The sequence below is a fragment of the Sorex araneus genome, chromosome X (assembly GCF_027595985.1).
Source record: "Sorex araneus isolate mSorAra2 chromosome X, mSorAra2.pri, whole genome shotgun sequence".
Lineage (NCBI taxonomy): Eukaryota > Metazoa > Chordata > Mammalia > Eulipotyphla > Soricidae > Sorex > Sorex araneus.
In genome coordinates this window covers 185,247,707-185,254,311 of record NC_073313.1, presented here as the reverse complement: position 1 = coordinate 185,254,311, position 6,605 = coordinate 185,247,707, and positions in this window count along the sequence as shown.

Sequence of the window (6,605 nt, the reverse complement as noted above, 5' to 3'; positions counted from 1 at the left end):
GAAAAAACTGAGTTTTATAAACTTGCAGATGAGCTGACCAGGGGGTCTGGGTTCATTGAGTTAATCAGGGAGTAATAGCTACTCCCAATAGACAATTAATTTAAGTGTTTTTTTTTCCATTTGTCAATGGCAGTTTTGACACACCATTATGAAAATATTAATGACAGAAAAGATAATTCATCATCCCTCACATTTCCTGGCTTGTGGTCTGACAACGGTGGGTCATGCACTTTTCCTACTCAGTTCCTCTGCACCTAGCTGAATACAGCCTGAGACAATTCTCTGCATTTTAGGAACAGTAAATTCTATGAGATTCACTGAAAAATGCAAGATTATTTTCCTACATAAAACACTGCAATCTTAGTCATATATAAGAAGCTCCTTATGTTATGTAATATAACAAGTCCACAACTTCTGAGGACTAGTCTGTACACGTCTTTGGTATGTGTGGCAGCAAGGCATTATTCTGCATACCCCAAGCATATAATTTTCCTTTTGTGATAACTTTGAAATTCACTATATCTGAGCAGCCAAGAAATAAATCTGAAATACAAAATGTACTGTACTAAATTAATTGCCTATACAAAGAGAATAAGAATTTGGGTGCAGATCATTGTTAATATCTAGTATATAGTTTTTTTAACTAGTCCCTCCAAGTACTTTTTATTGTGTGTTAAAACACTAAAGCATTAATTAAGCAATCAATTTTATAATACAACCTCTGCCACTGAGTAGCTATGATTTTAGTTCAACTTTATGCACCACCATTATTTTCATCTTCATTTTCTCTGAAAAATAAGAGCAGTGTGTTGGTTAGTTAAAATTTTTGTCAAAATTAAGTAATTCTTCATTGTTCTTATAAATATAACCTTGGAGATTTGATATTGCATAATGTTATGTTCTCTATCCTGCTTATCAGAACTGTATTTCATTGCAAATAGGAGAGTTGGATCATTTTCTAAAATTTCATCTAATCATGTAAATTTCTTTTTACATATTAGGTACATAATAGCATGTCCAATAATACTAAATTTATTAACATGGAAACATTGCTACATGTATTGTTTTCTTCCACTTCGATATCATCAATTAAGATGTTTTTAGTGACTGGATATCTCCATCTCATCACACCTCATTATGAACCTCCTGGAACCTGAATCATTGGGATATTCTGTCAGTTCCATTTGGCCTCGGTCCCTCAGCCTACTTTGCACATGAGGACCTCATCAAATCTGACTGCAATTAGAGTCAAGGCTTGGCTCGAACATATTGAACTACGCACTCTCTGAATACAAAATAGATCTATGGATAGGGTTGAGAAGCCCCTTGTCCAATATCTCTTACCTTTACTATCAAACAGACCAATAAATCTGAAGTAGGAATGGGAATACAATGAGTAGATGGTTTGACAAAAGTATTTAGATACTAATCAGCATAACTTTGAAATTTAGTGGTATGACAAATGAAAGTTGTGTCTAAACTATTTATTTTACAATCACAAATGGTTAAATAGTAAGTCTATTCCTGTAGAGACAACTGAAAAAGTAGTGTGTGCATTGAGTGTAGTATGAAGCTGTAAGAATATTTATAAGGATTTATCAATATTTTATAAAATATTTTACATGTCCTTGGATGATAGAAATAATGAGGCCCATAGTCTGTCCCCAGAGCACTATTTCAAAGAGACACCTGTGACCTATATTTATTGTATCCCTATTCATAATAGCCAAGATCTGGAAATAATCCAAGTGCTTAGGAGCAGATGACCAAATAAATAAATTGTGATATATATGTATATATATATATATATATGCACAACAGGGTATTTCCCAGTTATAAGATCAGATGAAATACTATAATAGCTTCCCCACCACCTATATTCCGGGTATACCCCCCCTTTCCTACCCTCCCCCTGCCTCTATGGCAGACAATATTCCCCCGTACTCTCTCTACTTTTGGGCATTATGGCTTGTAACACAAACACTGAGAGATCATCATGTTTGGTCCATTATCTATTTTCGGCACATATCTCCCATCCTAACTGATTCCTCCAGCCATCATTTCCTTAGTGATCCCTTCTCTAGTCCATCTGCCTTCTCCTCTCCACTCATGAAGCAGTCTTCAGGCTAAGGGGCAATCCTCCTGCCCTTGTATCTACTGTCCTTGGGTGTCAGCCTCATGTGATGTTCTTCTATACTCCACAAATCAGTGCAGTCCTTCTATGTATGTCCCTCTCTTTCTGACTCATTTCACTTAGCATGATACTTTCCATGTCTAACCATTTATAAGCAAATTTCATAACTTCATTTCTCCTAACAGCTGTATAGTATTCCATTGTGTAGATGTAGCAAAGTTTCTTTAACCAGTCATCTCTTTTAGGGCACTCGGGTTGTTTCCAGATTTTGGCTATTGTGAACAGTGCTGCAATGAACATATAGGTATAGATGTCATTTATACTGTGCTTTTTGCATCCTCAGGATATATTCCCTGCCGCAGACCACCCAGTGGAGACCACCGACCACTGGGGACCAAGGTCGAAGGAATCAGGAAAAGTCAGGAATCGGCGAGGGAATGACAGACAGCCACACTATAAGCTGGTGAACTGCTGCAACTTTATTCTGCAAAACTGTGCTTATATATTGTTTCTCCAAGGAAATAGCAATAAGCAGGGGGTTACAACATCAGGTTACACCATTAGACCACTGCTTTGATGATTACAATACATCATTAGAACACTACTTTGATGATTATAATTCAGCAGAAAAATTATTAACGAAGTACAATACAGTATGAGTTAATTCCGCATATCGCTTCTGTGACCTCTTGTTTTCCTGTAAGGCTAGGGTAAAGCTAAGGTTCTTTGAAATGTCTGTTTCGCGCCAATGATCACATCCGTGTTAGTTTAGCATTAAGTGTTTAAGGCCCTTTCTCCCGTCAGGAATTTGTTATAATATATTGCAAAAGGTTTAAATAATAAACATCAGGGTTTTCTTCATCTAGCTAATCTAGCCATAAATGGGAGCTCTGAAAACAACCATCGTTTCCCTTCATAGTTTACCCATCTATTCCCAATGTTGTCGTTAGTTCCTGTAAAAAAGGGGGGTGGATCTAGGTAATCTTTTACTGCAGGGGGGAGCAACATGGTGGCAAAGTCCGCCATCGCTCTCCCGCAAAATATTGTGTCCCTGCAGGGAATCTTAGCCAACTCTTCTTTCTGGAAATGTTTTTGTCTCACTATGCTGTGATTTCTGCAACACCTTTGTTTTTACTTTCATTTCGTCTATTGCTTTGGTTTCCAAGAACAGCTGTTTTTATCCTCAACCTTATTTAGAAAAAACCCAATGAGGCGTCTCCAGCATTCTACTATGCTTCTGAGACAGGCGCTTAAACAAAAGGAAAGGGGGGCTTCAGATATTAATTCATCTAATTCTGGCCGGCCTGTGGTGTTGGCAACATCCTGATCAGGAAACGCTTGTACTGTTCCAATACGAATGCACAGATAAGAAATGCACAGAAGAAAGGCAGAGATAGTTAAGCTAAGGCAAAACCAAGGTTGTCTTGTGCTCCAGCAGTTTCTGGTGTCATCAGGTCACGTGATGACCACAGATCGTAGGGGAACTGCCTGAGGCCCCGCTCCGGGGAGCTCCCACCTCAACCTCTCATCTGCAGACCTCCAGCGCAGCAGCATTTGGCTACAGCTACACAGGTGTCACAGCTGTGGGCGCAGCATTCCCAGAAGTGGTATTGCAGGTCATATGGAAGTTCAATTTTTAGTTTTTGAAGGACTGTCCATATTGTTTTCCAGAAAGGCTGGACCAGTCAGCATTCCCACCAACAGTGAAAGAGCATCCCTTTTCCCCCACATCCATGCCAGCACTGGTTGCTTTTGTTCTTTTGAATGTGTGCCAGACTCTGTGATGTGAGGTGATATCTCATTCTAGTTTTGATTTGCAACTTCCTGATAACTAGCGATGTGGAGCATTTTTTCATGTGCCTTTTGGCCATTTGTATTTCTTTTTTGAGGAAACTTCTGTTCATTTCTTCTCCCCAGTTTTTGATGGGGTTGGAGGTTTTTTTCTTATACAATTCTACTAGTGTCTTGTATATCCTGGATATTAATCCCTTATCAGATGGGTATTGGATAAATATTCTTTCCCATTCTGTGGGCTCTTTCTGAATATTGGTTACTGTTTCTTTTGAAGTGCGGAAGCTTCTTAGTTTGATGTAGTCCCATGTGTTTATGTTTGCTTCCACTTGCATAGTCAGTGCTGTTTCATCCTTAAAGATGTTTTTAGCTTCAATGTCATGGAGAGTTCTGCCTACATTTTCTTCTATGTACTTTATAGGTTCATGTCTGATATTGAGGTCTTTAATCCACTTTGTTTTTTTTTAATTTTTCATTAATGAATCACCATGGAGGGTACAGATACAGGTTTACATATTCTCATGCTTGTGTTTTGGTCATATACAGCTTGAGTATCTATCCCTCCACCAGTACCCGTTCTCCACTGTTAACCCCATCATCCCTCCCACCCCCTCCCACCCCATTCCCCTCCCCACCTCGCCTTATTGGCAGAGCATTCCCCTCTGTTCCCCTCTGTTCCCTCTCTGGGATGAATGGAGACATTACTGGCACTCGCTCAAGTAAATTGACAAACAATGGGATGACAGTGATGACAGTGATGATGAAAATCTTGCTTTTCCTAAAGCTTAGAACAACTGAAAATGGAAGCTTGACATACACAGCAAAAATTGCTATTCGATACCCATATTTATTCTATTCATAATAATTACACCAAGTCCAGAGAACTAGCCACCAGGAAAAGAAAAAGAGGGATTTAAAGCCTCCATCCACCATAGAAACAATATCTTGCAAATTTTCCACTTAACAATACATCTTTTTCTTACATCTTTTCAATGTTTGTAATTATTATGAAAACTAATATATTTTGCACTCGTGAAATGATGGATTAGGCATCCTTCCTGCAAATATCTGCTTTCTTTACACCTTAATTCCAGTGAAACCTATACTGCTAAGCAGAGTAATGTATGATATCATCTAACAGCATCTCTACATTTTAACAGTTGAAGAATGAAGAAACTTAAACTTAGCTTTAAATGATTTATTTTTGTTTCTGAATTTGTTTTCAAATTTTCAAATTTATTTTCAAATCTATTTTTCATATAAAATATAACTATTCAAGTAAAGAAAAAACAACAAAAGAGAAACAGTTAAGAATATCTTTTTTGTTTTTTTGTCTGTGTGAACCACACTCAGCAGTGCTCAGAGGGATCACATAAGGTGGAGCTCAGGGTATGCTGAGCTTCAAAGCCTGGTCAACCTTGTACAATACAACCACACTACCAACTGTGCCATCCCTCTGTCCAATTAAGTGAAAAAAATGTTTAATAAAGATTAGTAAATCTTGGGCCAGAGAGGCAGTACAGCGAATAAAGCACATGGCTTGTATGTGGCTGACCTGGGTTCAATACCCAGCATCTCATACGATTCCCTGAGCACTGCTGGGAGTGATTCCTGAGTGCAGAATTAGGAGTTAGCCCTGAAACTGCCAGGATTAGTCCAAAAAACAAAACAAAACAAAACAAAAAAACAAACAGCAAAACAAGAACCCCTCCCCCCCCAAAAAAAAAAACACTAGTAAATCTCTACTCATAAAGGTTTAGCAAATTGAATCTTGTATCTTTTTTCTGGAATCCTAACAAAATGTCTTCATTTAGTTTTTCTCCAAGCATTGCTTCAGGGATCCAAATGGACCTCTTTTACATCATGTTTGAAAGGTAACAGATCAAAGGCAAAAGACAAAGAAACACTGCAGAATATACTAGGCAGCATTCACGAGGCAAGTTTGTAAAGTGGTGATTCCCATCATTTTATCTCATGTTCTATTGTTATTTAGAACTGAGAACCTACCTGTCTTACCAACTAATCTTCAAAGCCCTTAAAGACTATCATGAGATTTTGCCTACAAAAATGTAACTTGTAGCTCTTTAATTGATTCAGGAATGATCTAGCATAAAGGACCCTTCTCTTTGCTTAAATGCCACATTTTTTTTTTTACTCCACTTCCCCCAAGTGCTCCATAAACCTTTACAGTCTTTCAAAAAAATTTAATAAACTGAAATGTAAATTAAAAACCAGTTTCAAATTTCATACAAAAATGATATTCTCCAACCAGAAGCTGTCTCAATATTTCTGAATTTTACTTTGCTTATATAATGCTTATGCCCTGCCCCCCGCAGATGTATAAATTTAAGTGTTAAAATATTAACCCAATTCAGAAGTATTGGAAGAGATAATTTGGTTTAGATAAGGTAATGAATCTGGTGCCTCTGTAATAGGATCAGTATCTTTATAGGAAAATCTAACTTAAGTCACTTCGATGCTGATTTTTATGAACTGAAAAGAGAGGTGGTAGTCTCATAATATGAGTCTAGTCCTTTCATTTTTCTCTCTATCCATCTCAGAGATCTGAGAAATGCCTGGTAATTTTGGGACTGATAAAAGTCTCCTATGACCACCTGCACAGTACAAACTTTAAGTCTCACCAACCAACTCCACAGGGCATTTATCAAACTGTATGTAG